This window comes from Arvicanthis niloticus, chromosome 19 (genome assembly GCF_011762505.2).
Source record: "Arvicanthis niloticus isolate mArvNil1 chromosome 19, mArvNil1.pat.X, whole genome shotgun sequence".
In the NCBI taxonomy this organism is placed as follows: domain Eukaryota; kingdom Metazoa; phylum Chordata; class Mammalia; order Rodentia; family Muridae; genus Arvicanthis; species Arvicanthis niloticus.
Window position 1 is genome coordinate 42,590,418 of NC_047676.1, and position 26,740 is coordinate 42,617,157.

Consider the following 26,740-nt stretch of genomic DNA (forward strand, 5'->3'; position numbering starts at 1 on the left):
CTATAACCAGAATGAACTACAACCCAGTAAAGGAGAACAATCCGGAAATGGAAGGCACATCTGTGAGCCAGAAATCCGCCTGCCTCTGCCTCCCAAGTGCTGGGATTAAAGGTCTGCACCATCACCGCCCGGCTTGTGATCCAGATCTTGAGGCTGGAAGACACAGGATTTTGATCTGGCTCTTGACACATAGTGGCCATGAAAAGCTTAGGCCCAGGCAAAGTGATATACACCTCTAATCCCGGGAGACAGAGGCAAGCAGATCTCTGAGTTCAAGGCCAGCCAGGGACAGAGCAAGTTCCAAATAAAGTTCCAAATAGGTGTAGTCATGGGGGAACCCACCTTTAACCTGGGCCTTACCTTCTGCTGGAGGCCGACTTAAGGACAGTGGAAGAAGGAAGAGTCACTCTTTGCCTGCTTGCACTTACTTGCCAGCACATCTGTGGGAACCCACTTCTTCAGGATTCCAGCTTCTACAGAAGACGGGCTGAAACACCCAGCCTTGTGGGGCTGAGCAGCTACTAGACTCTTGGACTTCCCGTTCACAGCTGCCCGTCATTTGGTTGGTTGGACTGCAGACTGTAAGTCATTCCAATAAATTTTTTTAATATATAGAGAGATTACATAACTTCTGTGATTCTAGAGAACCTTGACTGATACCTATGGAAGAATCAAATTGCACAGTATTTATTGTATAGAAAATACCCCAATTTTACTAAAATACACATGTGTATGTGAATGGCATGTATCTGTTTGAAAAAAAAAACTAGAAGGGTCACAACAAACTTAAAATATTTAGTTCTGAAGTATACACTAAGACCTTACTTTCCTCTACATTTGTTTTTGTTTTTTGTTTTTTTTGGTTTTTTTTTGTTTTTTTGTTTGTTTTTTGTTTTGGTTTTTAGAGACAGGGTTTCTCTGTGTAGCCCTGGCTGTCCTGGAACTCACTCTGTAGACCAGGCTGGCCTCAAACTCAGAAATCCGCCTGCCTCTGCCTCCCAAGTGCTGGGATTAAAGGCGTGCGCCATCACCGCCCGGCTTTCTACATATTTTTAAACACTGAATTTTTGTTGTTTTGAGCTAGAATCTTGTGTGGCCTGGGCTGTTCTGGAACCTTTTATTCTTCTGCCTCCCGAGTGCTGGGATTTTAGACATCTCTACAAGATCCAGCAAATTCTTATGAATCTTTAACAAAAGTCAGTTAGTGGGTCACAAGATGGCTCCATGTATAAGATGCTTGCCCCCTTAGTCCAGTCCTCAAGACTCACAGTGTGACCACAACTCCTATGCTCACTAATGGTGAGTTGACCCATGATTTTGCTAATTCAGAAACATAAAGCCTGATTTCTAGGTACCAAAGGAGAGATTCTTAGTTTCCTTCTATGGTTTGCTTTGATGCTCTTTCGCCTGTCAGTCTTCCTACATGCCCATCAGGCAGTTGGTCTTGATGTTTTAAGGAATATGAGTTTGTTTGAGGGGAATAATTGTGAGGGTTTCCACATAATTACAATGAGCAGCCATTAACTCAATACGGTTTCCAAAGCTTTGCATGCACGTGCGTGTGTGCGAGTGCGCGCGTGCGTGCGTGTGTGCGTGGGTGCGTGCGTGTGTGTGTGTGTGTGTGTGTGTGTGTGTGTATGTGTGTGTGTGTGTGATTGTGATTTTTTTTATCCTGTCAAGTTGCAATCTTTTATTTATTCATTTTTAGACATGGTTTCATTCAAGGTCAACATTGAATCCCCCTGCCTCTGTTTCATAAGTGCTAGGGATTGAACCCAGGGCTTTATGAGTGCTAGGAAGCACCTTGCCAGCTGTGTCACATCCCTCACCCTACCTATCAGTGTTAACCTCCAGAACAGGTAGATTATAGCATCCTCAGCTAAGAGGAGCTACTGGCAGTTGATGGCTACTGGGGAAGGGAGATCCCCTTTCCTCTGGGGGAGTGGCCACTGGTAGGTTGTCCAAACCACAGGGGATGACCCCACACCTGTGGGGGTCACTACTTTGACTCAGTGGATTATTAATAATAATTTAAAAAGAGGACATGAAGTTGGGGAGATGTGTTGGGGGGGGTGATGGGTGTTGGAAGGAGGGATTTGGAAGTAGTTGTAATCAAGGTACATTGTATATATGTGTAAATTTTCAAGTAACAAATTGTAAACATTACTTTAAAAAGGAAAGCATGATGACTACCGAATCAGGTTTCAGACACGAAAAATCCAAAGACCCAGGGAAATTGTATTTTTTAAAATTTTGTTTTGTCTGCATGTATGTCTGTGCACCACATGTGTGTGCAGTGCCTGTGGAGGCCAGAAGGTCTCATAGATCTTTTGGAACTAGAGCTGTGAACTGCCATGTGGGTGCTGGGAATTGAGCGTGGATCCTCTAGACAGTCAGTCAGAGCTCTTCACCACTGAGACATCTCTTTTTAGCCTTCTCACAATGATAACTAAAGTAAAACAAAACCTCAAAACCACAGCATCGTAATAATGATAGTTAAAACAAAGCAAAACCACAATGCTGTATTCTTGAAATTGTTCTTAAAGAAAAAAAAAAAAAAGAACAAAACTTGAGTTTGGAATATAAATTGGTACTAGAATATTTGCCTAGCATGTATCAATCCCCACTATGACTAAATAAATAATACATAATAATGTTTAGTAGCCATTCTGTATAACGTATTGCCTACTCTAGGCCAGCCTTGTCCTAGGTGCTGGAGATACTGTAGTGGACAGAGCAAGAGTCCTTCCTTTGCGCCATCCTTTGAGGACAGGGACTCAGTGATCAGCAGCACATATCTGTGAAACTTGCCAGGCAGTCAGTGGGATGTGGATGCGCCAAGGAGAAACTCTCTGTGTTTCTGATTTTTCTCCAAGTAAGACATTTGAGCTTCAGTTTGAATTACCTGTGAAGAGGCAGAACCTCAACAGTGAAAAGATGGGGAGACTTCTTTGTATTGTATCTTGGCAGTAACCTCAGTAACATCAGTCTGCTAATGCTAGAACCGGAGCTGTGTAGGTACCAGGTGCTTCTGAGCCTGACTAGTAATACACTAATATATATAATACTAATGTATATTATAGTAATATACTATAGTAACGACACCAAGCATCATTAAGTAGTAAACTCAGCTTACTAGCCATGCACCGGGAGGGAGGGGGTACATGCTTATAATCCCAGCACTCAAGGGGAGAGTATGCGTGTGGGCTCAGTTTGAATTGAACAGCAAGATCATGTCTCAAAAACCTTCCTTTTATTGAATTCTACCATGGGCTGAACACTGGTGGGGCAAAGCGGATGAATAGAGAACTAAGTGCCCGAAAGGCAGACATGGAGAAGCATGCCCATAATCTCAGCACTCAGAAGGCACAGGCAGGATTTCAAAAGTTCAAGGATAGCCACAGCTACAAAGCAAGGTCTTATCAACAAAAAGAAGGGTATGGGAAGAGCAAGATATAAAAAAAAGAAAGAAAGAAAGAAAGAAAAAATAAAAAAGAAAAAGCAAAGCAAAGAAAACCAAACAGTGTTTCTTAGCCTCTATCAGGAAAGGTTACAAAGGAGGTCAGATAAAATGTGCATAAAATTTCGGTTGACAGTTCAGGTTTCTCTTGCAGGGTGTTGCTTCAACTGGGTCTTTGAAGATAGTAACACTTTGAGAAGTGGAGCAGGCAAAAGAAAGAATTCTTGGGTATTTCAAGAATAATAGAAATTATTTCAAGGATAATAGAAATCCTGAGTACTGACAGTGTGTAGTTTACACAAAGTCTAAAGGTAGGTGTGCTAGTCTCTGCTGTTACCAGTGCCAGGCAGGAAGAGGGAAGCTGGAACTGGGCAAGCAGAAGCACATCATGGTGACTGGGATGCAAAGCAGGGGAGATGGGAAAGGGCTAGGGTAAAATACAGTACCCAGGGACACATGCCCATCTCCTACCTCCCAAGAATGGCATTCATCACAGTAATGAAATCATCAATGGTTAATCCATTCATTAGGTCAGAGCCCTCTTGATCTCTGTAATTGCCCTTACAGACACCCTCAGAGGTGTGCTTTATTAATCTTGTAGGCAGTCTTCACTTCAATCAAGTTGGCAATTAAAGTTAATCTTCACAGTGGGAAGCCATGCATTCAACAAACATTCCTGGGAATTCATAGCTTGGCTGAAACTGTACTGGTTGCTGTGGATACGCTGAGATAAGTAATGCTGCTTTTTAGGGTCTTTGAGTCCCGTGGTAAAGACAGGTAACCATTCAACAGTTAGGAGCTGGAAAGACTGCTCTTGAGGAGACCCATCTCTCAGGATCATTCTCTCTCTCTCTCTTCTCTCTCTCTCTCCTTCCTTTCTCTCTCTCTCTCTCTCTTTCTTCCTTTCTTTCTTTCTTCTGCATGTGGAAGTAGATAGGGCTTTATAATGAGAACACAATAAGAGCAATACCAGATTTCAAAACAAGTTTTAAAGGTTTAAAGGGCTCTCTTCTTCCACTGGGTTTCAGGGTTTGAAGTCAGTTTGCATATATTTAAATATATGCACAACAAATGAATAAAGCCAAAGCTCTACTGTGATGTCTATTCAAATTATTATTTTTTGTGGGGTTGGGAAGTCATACTGACACATTGACTATAAAGGCGTGTTAGGAGAATATTTGTTGCCGTGCGGTGGTGGCACACGCCTTTAATCCCAGCACTTGGGAGGCAGAGGCAGGTGGATTTCTGAGTTCGAGGCCAGCCTGGTCTATAGAGTGAGTTCCAGGACAGCCAGGGCTACACAGAGAAACCCTGTCTCAAAATAAAAACAAACAAACAAACAAACAAACAAACAAAAACAAAAAAAACCCCAAAAAACCAAAAACCAAAACCAAAAACAAAAAACCAAAAACAAAACCCAAGAGAATATTTGTTTCTTTCCGGTCAAGAAGAAAGGTTCTGGAGTAGGTGTAGTACATGTCTTTAATCCCAGCACTCTGGAGGCAGAGACAGGCCTATCTCTGTGAGTTTGAGGTTAGCTTGGTCTAAAATCGATTTCCAGGACACCCAGGGCTGTTACACAGAGAAAGTCTGTCTCAAAACCAAACTAACCAAATTAAACCAAACCAAAACAAACTAAAAAAAAAAAAAAAAAAAAGTCTCACTCCTCAAGAACAATGGTGGAAAATTTCCCTTTAATGAGGTAATGCCTTTTACTTCCCAGAGCCACTCTCCCCTAGAACTCTTATTTATTTATATTTATTTATTTATTTATTTATTTATTTATTTTTCGAGACAGGGTTTCTCTGTATAGCCTTGGCTGTCCTGGAACTCACTCTGTAGACCAGGCTGGCCTCGAACTCAGAAATCCACCTGCCTCTGCCTCCCAAGTGCTGGGATTAAAGGAGTGCGCCACCACCGCCCGGCCCCTAGAACTCTTATTAACCACATCTTTTCTGGTCCTGTGCATTCTAATTCTTTCTCCAGTTTCCTGTCCACTATGTGTCTGACCTCCTTGCTGGCTTAAAGCAAAGCCTTTTTCTTGTGAGTTCCTTCATCTCTGGGCAGCTGCTGAGATTAAGTTTATCTGCCTGCAGGCTTTTCTTTTAAACCCTAATAAAATCCTCTTGGCATAAACTTTGGCTTTGCTTGACTTTCAAAGTTCTGCCTTTTACATCTGTAATTGGAGAAAAAACAAACGCATTTCATTTTTAGAGAGTATCAGTACCCAGGGTCTTGCGTGTGGTAGGCAGGTGCTGGTGCACTTTTAAACCAGTTCTTAGCTAGTGGGCTTTTCAGTTCCCCAGTTTTCATTCTCATCTGGAAGTTGGGAGAAAACCTCTTAGCTTACACAGCATTGTATATTTGGGCTGAAATAATCTTGGGCTATATTAGTTGATGAATGTGGCACATATATATATATATATGTATATTAACTGTAAGAATTAATTTAAAATTTCTTGTAAACAAAAGAGAAAAATCTCATTGAGAGCTTGGTTACAGACATGCAAGATCTCTTCCCCCAGAAGGTATAACGTTGGGTTCACTTGTAATCTGTTAGTGGATGTGCTTTGTGTAGACTTCCTTAACTGAGGAAAAGAAAACAATGGGCAGTCTGGTGGAACTGCTAAGAGGTCCTTGTATTTAACTTGGTTTTTCTGTGATTACACAAGTAACACCGATCTTAGCATAATATTGTAAAGATCCGCCCTTACTTTGACATCCAGAAGTACTTCATTCTCCCTTGGACATTTGCAACTCTCCCATCCTCCTTTGGCTTTTTCATACAGGGTCTTGTGGTCTTGAGCTCCTGAATTCCAGTGTGCATCATCAAACCTGACCCTTTAAAACTGTTCTCTTTTTGGTTCTGTCTGCAGTGCAGGGACAAGCTGACTGAGACACAGTCTACACTGCTGAACTCAACAGCCTGAGTAGCTGTTGTCAGACTCCTTTTCAGGTAACTCGGGACCTTTGACTTCACTATAGAAAGACAAGCTGGTGCAAAGCAGAGTTAGAGTAGACTTAGAGATTGTTTTTCAAAGCATTGATTTGCTTACTCCAGTGGGTAAGCCGAGAGGCTCAGTCAAAGACCACCACACCCAGGAGCATGGCTGTGGGCTTTTCAAGCGTCTGGCACATTTCATTGTCTTTACACTATCTATGTAAGATCTTAGTGTGCTTTGAAGTTTAAAGACTTGCTACAGAATTGAAGCAAGATCACAGGGTGGTTCTTGAGATACACTGGGCAGTTAACTGTTGAAAAGGTGAAAACCCAGGTTCAACTTTAATCCCAGCACTCAGGAGGCAGAGGTAGGAGGATCTCTGAGTTGGAGGCCAGCCTGGTCTACAGGATGAGTTCCAGCACAGCCAAGGCCACATAGAGAAACTCTGTCTCAGACCCCTCTCCCACAAGGTAAAACCCTAAATCACTAGGGTTTTAAGGGAAGTTAGAATGTTACCATTTCTTGTTTCAAATTTCTAGAATATAGCTAAGAAAAGAGTTAAGTCCGTATTGAAGGTTACATGTTCTTACCTATTCACAGTTCATTGCTGTTTTAACATTCTTTTAAATCTGAGACAGGGTCTTACTTGTAGCCCTGACTAGCCTGGAATTTTCCTATATTGACCAGGCTAATCTGAACTCATAGAGATCTGCTTACAGAGTGCTGGGATTATAGGCGACTATATCCATGACTCCAGGATGTTTTAACTTTCTTGAAATACTTTTCTATAAAAAGTACTCCTCGTGGCAGGTGTTGTTCATTGTATTAAATTCTCGACTTTTTCTTCTCATGTCCCCATAAATTCCCCCTCTTCCTGTTCTGCCCAGTTTGATATCAATTCTTTGAAATAGAAACCAGGTGGTGTGGCTTTGAAAGGATAAGGAGAACTCCAGGCCAGCCTGGGCTACATAGCTGAGATCCTAGCTAAAATCAAAAGCAACCCAAGTTCTTTTAAAATATATGTTATTTTTTTTTTATCAACACAAACCTGGTGTGGTAAAAAGAGTTTGGGTTAAGATCTAAAACAGAGCAAGGTATGGTGGGGCATGGTTGTGATATTTGTGAAGCAGAGACAGAAAGAAAGGTTATCGACACAATTCCTTAGGGTTGAGACAGCAACAAGGATCCTTGCCTCTCCCACGCCCACCGGCCCCAATACAAACCCATCTAAAACAAATGGAAGTTTAAACCTGGTCGTCAGATTGAGTAGCCAAGGTCTAGGGAGTAACTGGAACACTTAAAATATGAAACCAGCTTGTGTAAAAAACGAGGAAAACCCATCTTAGACATTGGCACGATTAAAAAGCATCCTTTAGTTTTAAAGCCTTTCCCTAGGTACCTAGGGGACATGTATTGTATGGGACTTGTATGCCCAAGGTGGCATTCTCCACGATGGGTAAAGGTTGAGGTACAAATTAAGGCGAGTTTACATTGTAGTGGTGTTTCGGCGAACTTGTAGGGGCAACGCACTAAACTACAAACCCTATAATGCATATAAAAAGTTTTTGGGAAATGACGCTCCTGTGGTTCGGTAGAAGGTAGAGGCAAATATTTATTTTCCCTCTTTGGACGCTTCCCCTCGTTTCTTCTACCTTTTCCTCTCTTGGAATGCCATCTCCACCCTTTCCAGAGTGAACCTTTGGCGACAGGTAGGGAAAGTGAATACCGCAGCATTTTATTTGAAAAGAGAATCGTTTGTGATATGCCGAGTCCAAGGACAACGCAGAAGAAATAATCCGCCTCCTTTACAGTTCTTAGAAATACGATGCTATTTGGCCGCCCTTTGCACTCCGGGGGAACCGAGGCTGCAGCCGAGACTCCCGCGCCTCCCCTAACCCGGTTTCCGCGTGTTAACGTCCCGCACGCTCCGCGTGGCGCGCGACCGCGGCGCCCAATCACTCAGGCGGGGCCGGCTCCGCCCACGTAGCGCCCAGTGCCCGCGCCGAGCGGCCTGCAAGCCGCCGCGGCTTCAGGCCGAGCCGAACGGCGTCGGCCGCCGGCCGTTCCGGCCTTCGAGGCCGGACACACTCAGCAGCGCCGCGCGCCCTGCGAGCCCGCGCTCGTCCTCTCCACCCCACCGTGCCGAGCTCGGGGAGGGCCCGCGGCTGCAAAGAGGCGCTCCTCAGGGAACGGCCGGGAATTCCCCCTTCCACCGAACGTTCCGGATTGTTCGCCGTCCTCACGTCAGCAGCAGGGGGTAATCCCCGGCTCCAGCTGCTCCTGACGTCACCGCGCCGAGCCTCCGCGTCCCCGCCCCCGCCACCCCGCGCGCGCGGCCCAGCCTCCGGGTCCTCCTCAAAGCCCCGCCTCCGCACTAGCCCCGCCCCTTCCCCTCCCCCAGGCGCCGACGTAGAGGGCGGAGCTTCTCTGACCGGGGCGTGAGCGGTTACTTGGGCCAGAAGGTTCTGTGGTGGAGGCCCTCCTCCTGCTGCCCCGCCCAGTGGGTTCGTTTGCACGGCTGCTTCCACACCCTTTCTTCCTCCTCTTTCCCCCCTCGCCCCGCCTTCCTTCTCTTACTTCTCAACCTCTCTGGTTCCTTCCCCGCCTCGCCACCTTCCACGATCTCGCGAGACTTGGCCCAGAACATTGCGGATCGGGTCGGCGCCATTTTGGGACTGAGACTGGTTGTGGGGGAGGGAAAAGCGGCAAAAGGGGATTATTCAAAGTACCGAAAACCTCCTCCCGGGATCGAGCGCAGCGGCACCCCCAGGCCAGGGGCACCTCTGGTGGGGCAGCAGGTAACACAGTCCCCTGGGCCCCGTACGGGAGTCCCGGGGGCCGGGGGGGTGCCCGTGTCGGCGTTGGGGCTTGAGGGGTCGGGAGCGGCGTTGGTGGCGCGAGGCGTGAGGCTGCGGGCGGCCGGGGGGGCGGCGTGAGGCGCGGGGCGCCCGCCCTCGGCGTTGACTCAGCCCGGCGGAGCGGAGCGGAGGCGGCGGCTGTGGGGCAAGGTGGGCGGCGGGCCTCGGCGGCCGTGGGGGGGGGGTGCTCGGCGGAGGCCGGGAACGGGCTCGGGGCGCCCGCGGCGTCGGGCTGCCCCAGGCCCCGGCACGCGCCTTCCCGGGCACCGCCAAGCCGGCCCGGAGGCCGGGGGACGCGCGGCCGAGCTGTGGCCTTCCGCCGTGTGCTCGGCGGCGCTGCGCCCTCCCCGCCGCGCCCGGCTCCGTGGCAGTTGCCGTGGTAGTTGCTTGCCGAGGCGAGCGCTCCCTGCGCTCCCGAGTCGTGTCGGCTCCGAGTCCGACGGGACCTGTTATTTTATTTTATTTTTTCGGGGGAAGAACACGGTCCTTAACGTGGTGGACGAGTCGGGTTCCGCACCTCCCACACCTTGAGTTTTGGCCGAAACCTGTTTGCTTTTAATTCGAGGAAATGGGAGCGTCCACCTTGAGCCCACCGGTGCTCCCCGAGGCCGGGAAGTCACCCCTCGGGCGAGTCTTAGCCACTCTTCTCGCCACGCTCCCCTCCCACCTTCCGACTCAGCCGTAGTGGGTAAAATCCAGCTGCTCCATTCTCTCAGAGGTTGCATCTTGGAAGGAGCGTCCTTCTCCCTCTGCCTCTCATTCTCGGAGTTAGGTTTACTAACGCTCCGTGGCAGCACCACCTGTCCATTTGTTTTCCTTTGGCACATGGGATGGAATTGGGGAAGACCAGTGGTAAGACCGTGTGCCAGTTTCATAGTTTGAATATTTGCTCCAAGTTTTCAAGTTTGGCAATTGCAACCTCCAGTGTTCTACCTGCACCCAGTTCCCAGTTCAAATCGGAACTCGTCCTTAGTGATATCGTCACCCACAGTTTTCTGTAGACTTTCATCGGGTGCTGGGAAACGACTTTTTTCCCCCAGCTCTTTTTAGGACTGTGTAGATAAAATTTTTTTCCCTGAGGTTATTTTTTTCCAAAGTGGGGATTAATTTTAATTTGAGAAGAAAAACTGACGTAAGTTTTTTTTTTTTTAATACAACTTTTACAGGTGATTGAATTTGGCAGATATGAAGATCATCATCTAGGTTTTGTTTAAAAGGCCCCGGATATTTCAAGTGGCCATTTTGGAATTACAGTTTTGTTTTTGTTTTGGGCAATTTTGCCCCAGAAGTTTACTAAAATTGACAAGGATCATCTCTGAAGTGACTTGATAGTAGTGAACAAATTCAACGAGCTACTAAAAGACCCAGCCATTTCTTCAGTATTTTGGTTCAAACGGATTATATAAGTGGTTAAAGTATTTCGTCTGGTGTTATTTTTGTCTCTTCCCCCTCTCCTGTTGGTGTTCTTCAGCCAAAACTGTAAGATATGTTTGATTTGTGTACCCAGTAGTTTCAGCAGTTTCAAATTACTGTTTAAGTATTGCTGAAGTTTTGTGGCAGTTCTTTTTACCTTATTAAAAGTTTTAGTAATTTTTGACTTCAGCTCTTTTCATATTACAATGGGACAGCTTTTCTAAATGAAGACATTGAAAGAATACAGAGTTTTTTTCTTTTTATCTTTTATTTACTTGGGAATGTAAGATGTTCCAGTTTCACACCAGCATGGTAGTATTGAGATAGCTATTTGTGTGTCTATATTCGCTGATGTTTAGAAGTTATCTTCAGATGTGAAATTTTCCTTTTTGTTTCTGCTTTTTGGCACATATATTGGATATTTCATCTGGAGTGGATAAATACAACAGTGACAAATACATGGAATAGTAAAGAAGACCTTGCTCTTGAATCCAAGGAACTTGGCTAATTCTGGATCTAGCCCTATGAAAACTTCAAAATAAATATGGGTAGCTGACTTCAAGTAACTCTATGTCAAATAGTCATAGGTTAAGTATCTTCAAAGAACTTGGATATTTCAGAGGATACAAAATAAAAAAACAAACTGGAAAACATAAAGCTTATAGAGAAAAAATCAACACCTTCCTGTGCAGTCCTCTTGGAATTTGTAAGTACTCTATGGTGACCAAATTAGATGTTCATTTGTAATCTGTAATAAGAGTCAAATTGATCCTTTGTTACTTTTGGAACCCTTTCAGTTTCTTGAAAAGATTGTTTTTTATTAAATTTCTGGATGGTCTGAAAATAGCCAGCCATTTAGCTATATAAATATATATATGTATGTATATGTGGTAAATTGAAATGGAGACCATTTTAAGGTTTAATGGTTTACAAATGTTTCACACATTACAGAATTATTAAAAGTTTCTGTTATTTTTAAAGTTGAAAAAGTCAAATGCATCTGTCAGTAATCACTTTATGCTTTATGAATAATAGAATAGTAAAAAGGTAGAAAAATCCTCCTCAAGTCACATGTCTGGTTGGTTTTACATTGTAAATGTCCTGTGTCTTGATTCCTAGGTTATTTTCTAAATGTGAGTTTAGACTGCATTACTAAACACACAGTTTAGAGATCTCGTTTAGAAGTAGCGTAACACAAAAGATGCACGTTTGGCTTTAAATTTGATGTCTTATGAAATAGCTTGTTTTCAGGCACAACTATTCCATAGATTTTAACCCATTATAGACAAGTTTTTGGAACTATTGAAGCAGTTTATATTCCATACTCTTCAATTCCACAAGAACTGAGCAAGTTGACTTAATCTTTAAACTATATAACATATACAACATATATTTTATACATATTTAACATATATGTATGTCATATATATACACACACATGACATGCATATATAAGCGCTCTTCCCCCTGCTGGCTCAAGTTCATAGACAAGTTTTTTTTTTTTTTTTTTTTTTTTAAAGTTTCAGATAGTAATTGTTGTAGTTGAAATTTTTTTTAGCAAATGTAAGAATCTTTAGTGAAAATAGTGTGTGTGTGTGTGTGTATGTGTGTGTATGTGTGTGTGTATATATATATTTACTTACTTGAGGGGGAGGTTGGAGGGATATTAGGTCACCTGGAGTTGAAGTTACAAGCAGTTGTCGGCTGCCTGTTGTGGGTGCCTGGAGTCGCACTCAGGTCATCTGCAACAGCAGTGTCACTGAGCCAGTTCTTCAACCTGGACTGGTTTTTATTTATTAGTTATTACATTAAATTTTTTCAGTATTTTGGGGGCAGTCTGGAGGGGTTTTTTTTAAAATTCAACCATTAGTAAAGAGATTAATATAGCTGCGTTTAGCTTATGTAATCTACTACCTTTTCTGAGGTAGAAAATTGTAATTTTTTTCAACACTTCCAATTCCAAGGTTTTATAACTTCAGTAAATTGTTTATTTTGAAAAAGTTTCCACCTTGCTAACCTGTTGAATTATGTTAGTTTTCTTAGTCAAAAGAAGCGATAGTCTAAGAGTATTTGGATAGTCAGGTTTAACATTTATTTTCTGCTCTGAGGTTGGAATTACAGTTCAGTTCTCTATATGCTAACAGACTGGATTATGTATCTTTTCTGTTTTGAAAGATCTTTAGTAGTTCTTAAAAAATTGTATTGAGGGTGGCCTGGAACATGGGGTCCTCCTGACTTAAATATGCTGAAATTTACCTGTATGTTGCCATGCCAGGTCTTGTGTGCAGTATTTTAATTGGTTTTGTCTTAATTTATGTAAAAATTGATGAGAGTATTCATCTATCACTTGGAAAGCCTGTATTTTATTTGGCTTTTTGAAGTTATTTGTATTAAAATGCGCATCTTTAATGTGAGTAAGAAATTGAAGTAGGTCCTGAGTGGTAGAGTGAGCCTTTTATCCCAGCATTCAAGAGACAGGCAGGTCTAGTCTACAGTTTTAGAGCAGTCAAACTCAAAAAAATGGGTTCAGAGAAGACCCCTTAAAAAACCCCTCCCCTTCACATTTCTTGTTCCTCTGATTTATTTTGACAGTTTTTCAGTGTTATTTTCTGGAGATTGAACCCTATAGTAATCACTAGTTAGTAATTAGAGCACAGCTAGGACTGCTTCTCCCTTTCACATGTCCAGTTCCTCTTCCTCTTTCCCTAAATGAGTTTTTTCAGTAATTACAATAACTAGCAGTTATAGATTATGGTGTCATGTTTTGCTCCATATTTTTACATGATATCCATTCTTAATACTATGAGGGAAGTAGTGTAATTATAGTGGTGTGAGAAAAGTAAGATTTAGAGAAGTTGATGTGGGAATAGAGTTGCTTGCTTAGAATTAGAATCCAAGAGATCTGACTCTGTCCATACTCTTCATCCCCCCTGATGGTTTTTGTTTTATTTTGTATTGAGGATGTGCTTTCATACTAGACAAGCTCTCACCCTGAGTAGTACCCTCAGCCCAGTCTGTACTCTTAATTATTATGCTTTAAACTTATTTACTCATCTGTGCTAGACAGTCTAGCCCCAGCCCAGTCAGTACTCTTAGTCATTACACTTTACTTACACTGTCTTGTAGATCTTGTAGATGTTCTATTTGAACATTTTTCTTGGTGTTTGTTTTTTTCCTGTATACCATTCCTCTTGGGTTAACTCTGATTATACTGTAGAGGTTGGAGAAGCTTAGAAATAAGAGGAAGCTGCTGTTTAGTTTTGCTATTTGTTGATAACTATTTGGATGATCTTTGCTTTTAGTTACAAATTAAAATGTGGTTTTCAACCATATTTTTTGGTTGTTGTTTGTTTGTTTTGTTTTTTGAGACAGGGTTTCTCTGTGTAGCCTTGGCTGTCCTGGAACTCACTCTGTAGACCAGACTGGCCTTGAACTCAGAAATCCGCCTGCCTCTGCCTCCCAAGTGCTGGGATTAAAGGATGTGCCACCACCGCCCGGCTTCATATTTCTTAAAGATGTGGATCTAAATATTTGCGCCTTTCTTTCTGCTTTTGGACTGAAATTACTACATAAGTTTTTGTTTTTAAAGCTGCTGGTGAGATCTTCTTGCTTCTGCCTTCTTAGTTAGATGAATTATAGGTCTACACCACTGTAGTTGGCCTTGTCAGTGTCACTTATAATGCAAGACTGTATGTATGCGTGTTTGGGTATATCTGTTTGTATACCTACATTCATGCTTAAGTCAGGACAGCGCTCAGAAATTGGGTTCTTTCCAATATTTGTATCTCGGCCATTCAGCTTAGGTCATTAGGTTGTACAGCAAATGACTTTACTTGGGAAGCTATGTCACAGGCCCTGATGAGAATTTAATATAATAGTTTATTTAGATGCAGCTATAATGTTAAGAAAAGGATAATTTTGAGGATATGAGGTGTCTAGAAAAAGGAATTGTGGTATTGTGTATTTACCCTAATTTTTTTTTTTTTTGGCTTAGTTCTTTTCATTAAACTGATGGAAATGATGTTAATTGTGAAGTTGTATGTAAAAGTTATATATAATATTAAAAGAATTTACTTAATTCAGTTTATATGTTAAACAGTGACAGTGTTTATTTTTATTACAGTATCTTAAGCTAGTCTTTCTATTTCTTGTTTTTGTTAAATGGCATTATCTGGATTCCATTCATGCTAATCTGAAATTGTATTTTTTTACTTAAGACATAGAACTTTGCTTCCCCATTTCAAAGTTTGATTTTCTATGCTAGAATTTTTTTTTTTCCTTTAAGGAAGCAGCTAACTTATTTGTTTACTTTAAATCCAATTCTGTAAAAAGTCTCAAACTTTCTTAAAATACATTATCAAAAACAGCTTAGCTGTTGTTTTGGTTCCCTTTAGGTTTTTCACTAAATACCTGTCAGTATCAGCTAGGACCACAATCCTCTTGGATAGCTTAGAGCAGGTTGTATTCTGTATTTATGCGTTCTCAATAGGCTTACTAACTTTCCAGCTGCTGTATGACTTGTGGAGGTAAGGTATTCTGTTAACATTTTTCTTTTTTAGGGGTGCATATTAAAGGATGAACTTTAATTACATTTGAGACAAGTGCTGAGCTATAACCTTACCTCTGTTTATTGTTTTCGTTTTTCACTGAGCATAGTAAATGAATGAAAAGATTTTGTTTTTTATATGTATGAGTTTTGCCTGCATATTCATATGTGTACCACATTAGTGTCTAATGAGAAGAGGGCATTGAATTCTTTGGAACTGGAGTTACAGATACAGGTGAACTGCCATGTAGATGCTGGGAACTGAGAACTCAGGTCTTCTGGAAGAGCATCAGTGCGCTTAGCAAAATCTCTAGGCCCACCCTTCCCAATAACATTCTTGAGTTTTCCAGACAGGATTTCTCTGTAGCTCTGGCTGTCCTGGAATTCACTATGTAGACCATACTGGCCTCTGCCTCCCAAGTGCCAAGATTAAAAGGCAACCCTGGCCGACCCCCCCCTTTTTTTTTAAAACCATTTGTGTGTGTTTGTGTAAGTGCATGCTAGAGGCCAGAGACACCAGATCCAATGGAGCTGAAGTTATAGGCAGTTGTGAGGTGTCTGATGTGGGTGCTGGTAACCTGTCCTTTGCAGCAGCAAGGGTGCTTACCAACCAGCTGTCTCTCCCGCCTCTAGTTGTCCATTTGTAAACAGTTTTTGATATACGTTCTCTAATGACTAATGGGATATTTTTATATACTAATTGGGTCATTTGTATATCTTCAGAGAAGTATTTAAGAATAAAGGTAGCCACAGCTGTCCTCTCTTCCCCTTTCTCCTCTTCCCCTTTCCCCTCCCCTCTTCCCTTCTCCATTCTTTGCTTTGTAGCCTAATATGGCCTGGAATTTACAAATCCTCCTGCCTCAGCCTCCCTATTGCTGAGATCACAGGTATATACTTGGCATATTTGTCCATTAAAACTTTGTTTTTGTAGACAGTCTTTTATTTTAGATATTTTTGAGACAGGGTCTTACCATATATCCCAGCCTGGCCTTTGAACTTTCTGTGGTTTCTTGCCTCAGACTGGCGAATGCTGAGATTACAGGGTATTCTGTCATGTTCAGCAATGAATGAATCCTAATAACTACTAAGTAATGTTTATCAGTGTTTATACCATGTTCTATGCTATTTTGAGCCTTTTTAAGTTTTAGTCCTCATGGACACCCTGTGTGGGAAGGCCTATTTACTCACACTTTACAGTTGTGAAAATGTAGGCATAGGGATTTCAAACATTTTGCCAAGGTTATACAAATAGTGTTTCTTCTGAACCCATATCAAGGCTTACAGTTAGTTTTTAAGGTGCTAATGAGAAAAGTAAAATACTATTCTGCTATAACTATAAGTTATAAGTAAGATAACTTACTTTCATAGCTAGCCCTGAACTTCTATGCCTTCCAAGTTCTAGGTATGCAAGCAGATGTTATCAAGCCTAGGTATACTTCATGTATTTTTGGAGCTGGAGATAAATAGCCCAGGGCCACACAAATAGAGCAGCTAGGGAAAGAATACACCACTGAACTATACTTTAGCCATGTAAGTCTTTTTAAAAGCTATCTTTTAGACTTTGTGATTAAAAACCTCAAGGAAACGAATCATCCATCATGGTGCAAGGGCAGAGCAGAGTGGCTCTCAAAGCATTAACAAGTAGGAAGCAGAGAATGTTTGTACTAGCTAAACTCTACTGGTTTTTTTCTTTTCCCTCCCATTTAATTGTCTAATTCCTATATTTAGGGTAGACCCTCTTAATTCTGTGGAAGTGCACACTTAGACACACACAGTGTTTTATTAATCTCCTAGGCTCTTCTCAATCCAGTTTAGTTGATAGAATTAATCATTTTACTTTGTTGAGGCAAAATACCCTCTTTCATATTAGATCAAAATAATATATACTTAAAATAAGCAAGGTAAATGAGTGGAATTTAAAATAATGTGTTTGAATGTATAATATAAGTATGATCAATCTAGAATATAAAACATTCTTCACACTTTGTTTTTGTGCCCAGTATGTGTTGACATGGAACTTACTATGTAAAACATGCTGCTTTGAACTTGGGTTATTTTGCTTCTACCTTCCCAGTGCTGAGATCAAAGACCTGTACCTCTAGTCATCTGATGTCTTAAAAAAATTAAAGTTCTTGATTAGTTTTCACTTTAAAAAAAAAATTATTTTATTTACATGAGTACACTGTAGCTGTCTTCAGACACACCAGAAGGGCATCAGATCCCATTACAGATGGTTGTGAGTCACCATGTGGTTGCTGGGAATTGAACTCAGGACTTCTGGAAGAGCAGTCAGTGCTTTTAACTGCTGAACCATTTCTCCAGCCCAATAAGGAATATTTTTGAGACAAAGTGTCATTGCCCAACCTGGCTTCTTAATTCACAGAGGATGGCCTTCATCTGATATTACTTCCACCTCAAAATTCTGAGGTTACCAACTTGTGCCTGGATATGCTGTTGCTGCTGCTGCTCCTTCTCTTCTTCCCCCCCACCCCCCCAAGAATTAAATCGTTGGATATTTGAAACTAAGATGTAAACTATCTTCAACATTCTTTCATGTGTTAGTGATGCTAATCAATGCTGAGAATGTCTATTCTGAGTACACTGCAAAAGAGGAGTATTTTTTTTTTTTTTAATACTGCTTTTAGTGATTATTCTGGAATTTTACATCATGAATCCTGAGCACACAAACACACATACTTCCAGGCATTCCAGGTCAGCCCCTCCACCCTTAAGATCTTCCATCCCCCCCAAATAAGATAAACTACCTCCAGTTTTTGTTGCCTATATACTCACTGGAACATGGTCAAATTCCCAGTGGCCAGCCCTTTAAAACTGAGTCCTCCCCTCTCCACTGCACCCCTGCCAGGAGCCATCCGTTGTGGAGAGCTGCACTTCAGCATCCTTGTCACAATTTTTAAGAGTTATCTTCCATGGATTTCTGTTTAGGCTGCTGTGGGGTTCAGGAGGGTGAGAATAGGGGTTGTCTGTCATAGAAGCCTTCAATGTCCCCCTTTCTCACCTGGGAGTAGGCAGTCATCAGTACCATGGCAAAAGTAGCTTCTTTTTTATCTGAGAGCACAGATCATGGACTTCCACATGTTGGCAGAAGCATGTTTAAAGCTATTTCAGAAATTATTGGAAAAGTCTGTCCTATTCTTAAGCCAACGTTTATTTAACAGTTAATTAAACTCATTAGCAGCCATGGTGGTGTATTCTTGTAATCCTGGCATTTGGGAGGAGGAAGTGAATCAGGAGTTCAGCTATGTAGTGAATTGTAGGCTAGTTTGTTGTGACACCTTAAAAATAGTACCATCAAAACGACAGAAACAACCAAAAAATAACAAGTAAACCTTCCAATTTAAAGCAAGCAGACAAACCCCCAAGTAACTAAAGTCAACAACTCAAGTTGGTTTTTTTTTTTTTTTTTTTTTAATTTACCCACCGTCTACCCATCATCAGTCTCTCTTTCCATTATTGTGTGTGTGGATATGAGTGCTCCAGCCTCCATGTGGAGATCAAAGGATAACTTATTTTGGTTGCTCTCTTCTCCCATGTGTCCTGGGAAATCGAATCTGGGTTGACCTCTTTAACTTCACAGATCTATCTCTCTGACCCTCAAATAATGTTTCTTAAAAATCATATTCTAACACAGTACAATCCAAAGATTTGGTACATGATGAGGAATGGTGATAGGAAAACAAGCCTTTGCTTACTGTGATTAAAGCATCATGTTTAAAAGTATAAAATTTTGTGTGAAGCACTGCATTTGATGGCCATGGTATAGTTCTTGATTAATATAGTCCTGAGTCTGATGAGTTTGAGGCAACATTTATTTTTCATTTGTGTTAGCAGCCTGCATGTTATGGACACAGGCAGAATGAAGTGAATATTGGACTTAGAACATTGCCTGATACAATGTTCTGTACAGTGAAAGTGCCTGATGGGTCAGTACTGTCAGAACGTCAGATTTATGAAATTTTGATTATTATTTTTGATAAGCACTGAAAATCCTTTTAATCCTTTTGCTGGATTAAATTCCTACATTCAGTTAGGTGATCCATTTGTGGTTGAGGTCTACAGTTTAAGAAATTGGAATATCGGGTGATGGCTTAGGCCTGAAATCTCAGCACAAAGGAAGCAGAGTCAAAAGGTCTGCCTACTCTGCAAAGCAAGGTTAGGACAACTCTGGCTACATAGCGAAACCTTGTCTCAACAACTACCCTCAAAACTAAAAACAAAACCAGACAACTCAAAATGGGGTGTTGAGTGCCATGGGGTTAGCCAAGAGGGGAAAGAATGAATTGGAGAATGTAGGTAAATATAAAATGAAGGGGGACCTATTTGATTAATAGGTTTAATGTGTGTAGTGTTTCAAATATTTCATTTATACACCACACATTTAAAATTGTCAAGACAGGGCTGGAGAGATGGCTTAGCGGTTAAGAACACCAACTGCTCTTCCAGAGGTCCTGAGTTCAATTCCCAGCAAACACATGGTGGCTCACAACCATCTGTAATGGGGTCTGGTGCCCTCTTCTGGTGTGTCTGAAGAGAGCAATGGTGGTGTACTCATGCATAAAATAAAATAAAACCCTTTAAAAAAATAAAATTGTCAAGACAATGCATTGTACTTTTGGATCATACTTGGATATGATTACTTGAGTAATCTGTGGTAAGGCATCATAGCTTTAAATGATACTTTTACTTGTAAGTTTGCTTTTTTGAGATAACATCTTGGCCTGCAAACCTCTGCTGATTAGACTGACCTTGAATTTGTGGCAGTCCAACTCTTGAGTTCTGAGTTGTACAGGTATGGATTAGCCCTTTTTAGATAACCTTCAATGTCCAGTACAGATTTTTTTTTTTTTTTTTTTTTTTTTTTTTAAGTTTTTCGAGACACAGTTTCTCTGTGTAGCTCTGGCTGTCCTGGAACTCAGTCTGTAGACCAGGCTGCCTTGAACTCAGAAATCCACCTGCCTCTGCCTCCCAAGTGCTGGGATTAAAGGCGTGCACCACCACTGCCCGGCCCAGTGTGGATCTTTTAATTATGTAACTGTCTTTTCTTGAATTCTTCACTTACAAAATTATGATGTACTCCATACCTTCAAGGCAGCCTCAGATCAGTGGTTCTCCACCTCTCCCCCGAAGCCCCTTTAGAACTAGAGATTGGATTAGACAAGCACACTACTATTGAGTTACAGCCTTGGCCTTTTGTGGGAAGGGATTCTTAAGGCCTTTTATGCATGCTAGGCAAGTGGTCTGTCATAATTGCTACTCTTTTTTTTTTTTCTTCATTTTTTATCTCAGTTAATGTTTCCCGATCTACCGTTATCAAACTCAAAAACTTCTGGGAATCACCTTTAGCTTCCATTCTCCATGGACTCAGCAATCTATTTGTTCCACCTCAAATCTCAAGAAGTCTTTTCTATTCCAGGTTTCTACAATTGTACAAGACACATCCTATTTCATTTGAATGACTGCATTAGCCGCCTTCCATTACCATTTGTACTGTATAGCTTACAGTGTATAATGATCCTTTAAAAGTGGTGGTAATTGGGCAGTAGAGATGAGTTAGAAGTGAAGAGTGTGAGCTTATCTGCTAGTCAGGATATGTGATACTCAATTCCTGTGAAAGAGTTCTTCACCCTAAAGAGGTCACAACCCACAGGTGTAAGGGCTTTATGTTTTTTCTCCAGTTGTTTTCATTAGCTCATCCATCCTCTTCCTTCTATGTACCTGTCTTCTCTGTCGTCTCTTCTCTCTGCATGCTGGTTTGAGCTCAGTTGCTGGATTTGCTCTTGCAACTGCTTGTGCTGGATCGCAGTTGGATGCTCTGTGCATGCTCTCTGCTTTCACTCTTCTCCAGTTGCTAGTTGTGTTTTTTTTTGTGCAGTACTTCACCTGGCTAGTTCAGTTTTAACTCAGATATGATAGACTTTCTCTTACTACTTAGTGTCTTAACTATTGTATGTAGTGGGCAACTCTAACTTTCTACATTCTTTCACTTTAGTTCATCAGAGCCTGAAATCACCTCATTTAATTTTTTTTTTAACCTGTCCTTATATAAACTTGGAGGGCAAGGATCTTATTTACTGTTTATTGAGTGAGATTATGGAAAGTCAAATGATCACTCACATTATAGATATTTTATTCTTTGCTGAGGCTTAAATTTGGTATATGTAGTTAATATTTTTATTATATGTTGATGCTTAACTGCTTGGGGACTAGTGAAATTTGTTTGTACAGGGCTATAGCCAAATTGATGTCAGACCATTCAGAGCTGTTTTTCTTGCTTAAGTTGCATCATATGTGGTATGAACATCTACATTTGTTTACCTGATGAAGAGTTAGCTACCTTGATCCTTTTGATTTTTTTTTTCCTCTAATTTGAATTGAACCACATGGATCTGAACACAGTTATTTTTGCTATTTCGCTAAACAACCAGAATCTGCTCGGAAATAAAGTGGTAAACACAATTTCCAGCTCAGAGGTTTTGACCAGGAGGCTGACTTTTTTATGTGTGCATGATATGCGTGTATAGAAGTAAGATTATGTGGCTTCTGGAAATCAAACTTGGGTTTCCAAGCTTGCATAGCAAGCATTTTTATGCTTCCCCGTCTGGTTGGCCCAGCTATGACTGTTTACATCAAATAATGTCTTAACTATTATATGTCTCTTCTGCGTCGTATTATTTGAGAGGAGGGAATGAAGAAAGGCAGTGTTTTCTTTTTTCCTTTTGTTTTTGTTTGGTTTTTCAAGACAGGGTTTCTCTGTGTAGCCATGGTTGTACTCATTCTGTAGAGCAGGCTGGCCTCAGAAATCCTCCTGCTTCTGTCTCTTGAGTGCTGGCCTGTGCTACTATTATGCCTGCCAGGGACTGAAGTTTTTTTTTAGTGTAATCTTGTTTTGGATCTGTGTAAGAAGGAATGTTACAGATTCCTTTTAGGGTTTTACCAAACAGAGCTCTGAAAAAAAATTGCCAAGATGGAGCTTTGACAAGTAATTAGTAGGTGAGTGCTGAAGTGATTGTGGAAACTGAATTAGGTTGAAAACTACTTGAATGTACTTCAAAGACTTCCTTGTGTGAACTAGATGTTTCACTCCCCAACCCCAAAAAGTGTGACTGCAAATGTTTTGATACTACTCTAGTTAAGGCAAAACCTTCCAAATACTTAATTTTCTAAGACGACAGTATCTGTTTAGAGCCTAAGGGGCCAGAGTTGATAGGGAGCAAATTTTGACTGCTTTACTAATTTCCCTGTGTATACTATTAAGACCTGCATTTTTTTAGTTTTGTATAACTGTAACTCAATAATGTGTGTGACAGGCTAAGCTAAAGATGATGTGATTCTAGAAAGTTGGCTCACCTTGAATACAAAATTATGAGGCCTGTTACTTTGTTGTAAATTGCAAAATTACTTTTAAAACATTTATTGAGGGCTGAGACAGCTCAGTGCATAATAGTCCAAGCTTGGAAGCTTGAGTTTGATCTTTAGAACCAAAGTTCTCCAATTTCACACAAGCTGTTGCACATACATGCCTCCCACCCCTCCCATCATGAGTCTTTAAGGCAGGGGGAAACAATGATAAATATCATTATCTTTATGTATTGGACATCAAAGATAAATTAAAAGTCTTGTGTCTTGGGCTGTGGAAATTTGAAAATACTAAACAGTGGCTACTCTTTAAAGGATAGCTACATGGTAATTATTGATCCTAGTGTATAAACTTTGTTCTAAAAAGTGAAATTCTACATCATAAAATAATTTTACGTTTTCCAAGAATGTTGTTTTTGATCATACTATTGCCATAAAGACATTTAGTTTTGTTCAGTGTTGTATCATTGAGCTAAGCAACCTGTGGGATTTCTTAAGTCTAGTAGTGTTAGGTGTAAGAAACACAAATTAAGGATAGACTTAAGCACCTACTAAGATTTCACAGTTTATTTGGATAAACACTAAGATTTTTTTTTTTTTTTTTTTTTTTTTTGCTTTTTTTTTCCCTTTGTTTTGTTTTTCGAGACAGGGTTTCTCTGTGTAGCCCTAGCTGTCCTAGTCTGTAGACCAGGCTGGCCTCAAACTCAGAAATCCGCCTGCCTCTGCCTCCCAAATGCTGGGATTAAAGTCGTGCGCCAACACCGCCTGGCACTAAGATCTTTTAAAACAGTATCAAGACTACGGCTGTATTGTAGTGTAATGCAGAAATTTTTATACATTTTATAAAATAAAAGAGGAATCAGAGTACTACTTAAGAGTAGGCAACAGATTGCATATTTTAATAAATTAGGGAAAGTTTGAGAGATTGTTCCCGCTTCTCCTCTCCCTCCTCAACCCCTCCCCCCACCCCCTAAGTGCTGAGATTATAGGTGTATCACTGTCTTGGCCTTAAGCAGCCTTTAACATGTATAAAAATATTTGGGGTTCTATTTTCCAAGTTCTGTCATTTATTAACTGTGGTTCAGGGATAGACTAACTTGGCTATAATTCTAATTCTGCCCCCTTTATCCTTCCTTTTATAGGAGTGTTTCAGTGTTGGCCTGTAATTCTTTGTATAGCAATGAATGACCTTGAGTTTGTAATCCTCTGCTTCCTTCTCAAGTGCTTAGATTACAGACAGGTAATCCATTCCTGGCTATACTTTTTTGGCTTTCTCAGGCTGTCTTGCTATGTATCCTAGGTATTCTAGGCTGGCCATGAACTTGTAGCAGTACTCTTGATTTAGCTTCCTGAGTGCTGAAATTACAGACCATGGGGCCATGCTGTATCCTGTTGTTGTTGTTGCACTTTCTAATAGTAAATACTTGTGAGGAAACGTTATACTTAAAAGTCTACTGAAGGGATCTGTGGCTGCAGACTAGTTTTACAATTATTCATTAGCTTGTTGGGGCTTGACTGCTTTTTTGTGCTTTGTATCTTTCTTTGCTTAGTCCAAATTGTTTATATTGGCCATTCTGTAAATTAATTGATTTGAATTAAAATTTGTCCTAATTAGTTCACACTGAAGTACAATTCTAGTTTAAAAGTTACCATTACCAGTTCTTAAAACATAAAAAGTCCCTGTAGACTGATTTGCTGACGATTTAGCCTGCTTTAGTTTTGTGAGGAAACCCAGTAAGTATAAATTTGTGTACTTATTTAAAAATTTTTTTTTTGAGATTATTCCCCCCCACCCCCCCCCCATCGGTCTTCCCTCTAAACTTTTCATGCACACACACTCCTTGCCCCTTCAAGTTCAAGGCCTTTTGCTCTATTAAAGAAGGAAGCTCATGAAGCTTCAACCTTAAATTTGTGTATGTTTTGTAGGGACTGGGAATGTAGCTCAGTTGCTGAGCATCATCAAAGCCCTGAGATCCCCAGACTAATCTCCAGCACCAAATAACCTGGCCTTGTGGAGGAAGACTATAGTTTCAATATTTGGGAAGAAGAGGCAGAAGGAGCAGAAGTTTATCAAGGTTATCCTCACTCAGCTACTTTGAGGCCATCCTGCTATAAATGACGTTGTCACACAACCAAAACTAGTAATAATATTTTTTGATACTGAATTAATTGCAAATTGTCAGCTGGCCAGTGTGAAAGCTGTGTCCTATTAAGAGTACTTAATAAAGTGCTCTTAACTGGTGGTAGACAGCATTTCTTTAGCTCTACATCCTCCCTCTCCCCTCTCCTTCCCTCCCTCTCTGGTGAATTTTAGTTGAAACCAAGGTCTCATATGATATGTAAGCATGATACTACTAAGGTTAAATGTTAGCTCAGCTTGAGCTGTATTCCCAGCTTAAGCTATGTTTTCAGCCCTATAATTTTTTTTAGGTGTGTGTTTCTATTGTAAGTATATTTTATGTATTGTCCTCTAGTATTAACAAATTAAGTATTAAGGCCATCCTGTTTACAGAATATAATATATATTTTTTATTTAAATAAGTGTTGTTTCTTGGAGGGGAGAACATTTAGGCACGTATTTGTGCATTCTTTTAACAAATATAACAGTTTTATAATTTTCTTGCATGTTTTGTAAGCCAATTTCAGAATGATTCTGGTAAGTGGCAAACCTAGGTCTTATTTTTATAATCAGAGTTTGATATCAGGGAAAAAAAAAACCTGTTCTTTGTTCTGTGATCAAATTTTTTAAAATAGCCGAGCAGTAGTAGAATCACCCTGCCTCCCTTTGGTTTTTAAAGGTTATACTCTGTAGTAATGGTGTTTTGTTTTTTTGATAGAGCATTTATTAGTAAAACAGGAGCTCATACAACCCAGGCTGGCTTCAAGAACTGACAGAGTAGTTGCACATAACCTTGAGTTGAACACACCTCCCCCCCCCCCTCTCTCTCTCTTGGTTTTTCGAGACAGGTTTTCTCTGTGTAGTCCTGGCTGTCCTGGAACTCACTCTGTAGACCAGGCTGGCCTCAAACTCAGAAATCCGCCTGCCTCTGCCTCCCAAGTGCTGGGATTAAAGGCGTTTGAGTTGAACTTCTGATCCTCCTTCCTAGTTTCCTAGTGCTAAGGTCATAGGTATATATATGTTGCCTAGGCTACTTTAAAGAATTAAAATGTGTGTCTGTGTTTGTGTTTGTTTTGCCTGTCTGTGGCCCTTGTGTGTGAGTAGCTGTAAGGAGTCAGATCCCCTGAAATTGGAGTTACTGACAATTATGAGCAGCTGTGTGTATGCCAGGTTCTTTAGAATAGTAACCACCACTCTTATTTTCCCCTAAGACAGAGTTTCATTATATACCCATGGCTGTCCTGAGATTCACCTTTCTCCCATGTTCCTGGATTAAAAAAAGCATGTGCCACCACTGCGCAGCTTCCCTCCTTTTTTAATCTCTGAATTACAACTGCCCATAGCTTTAACATTCTTTAATGGTATCCCTAGCTTGCCCCTTCTTACTGCTTACCTTCCAATCCTAATCTTAGTAACTAAAATTCCAGTATTATACTCCATACTAATTTTGATTGTTTAAACAGCTATTGAGATTAAAGGGGCCACTGCTGTAAACTGGCAAGTATGACATTTGTATAGTGGTAATATCCACCATATTCTACTGTCAGGTGGTAAAGAGACCCACAAGTCAACCAAAAGTGGGAAACTTTTCACTGAACTATATGTACTTCAACTCTGCCATACCCAAGTACCATTTGAAGAGGGCAAATGTGTTAACTGATAGAATATACTTGATAAAATCCCAAGAATTGAAACAACCCCAGAGGCACAAGTCTCAACACAGTAACATAAGAAACATGAAAATGGAAGGCAACATATCCCTGTCCCCAAATTACTAATCTTTACAGTAATGGCATCTAGTAAGAGTAAGTTCCCATGAGAGTCCAGATAGAACGAAAAAGAATGATTTTTAAGTACATTGAAAGAGATGAAAGAAGTAAGATTCTGATTGAAAATAACAAAATAGAAAAAAAGGCAAGATCGTACACATACAAAATGAAACTTTTTTTTTTTAAAAAAGAGATCGAAATATTGGAGAAAAATGATCTGAAATGCTGGAAAAAAACATTGTAAGTCAATAAAAAA

The 26,740-nt window shown here is 40.8% G+C and overlaps 1 protein-coding gene across 9 annotated transcripts in view; it reads left to right on the forward strand.

Moving 5' to 3' along the window:
- Positions 1-8,801: 8,801 nt before the first annotated feature.
- Gpbp1 (GC-rich promoter binding protein 1) overlaps positions 8,802-26,740 on the forward strand; it is a 63,531-nt gene continuing 45,592 nt past the window's right edge. For 3 of the 9 annotated variants that reach the window (XM_034523382.2, XM_076916216.1, XM_076916217.1), the window contains exons 1-2: positions 9,052-9,200; positions 10,427-11,379. The gene's annotated coding sequence lies outside the window, so the exon portion shown is untranslated. Of the gene's footprint in view, positions 9,201-9,328; positions 9,411-10,426; positions 11,380-26,740 lie in introns of those variants that run through there. The other 6 variants (XM_034523381.2, XM_034523380.2, XM_034523383.2 and 3 more) reach the window with 6 other exon arrangements.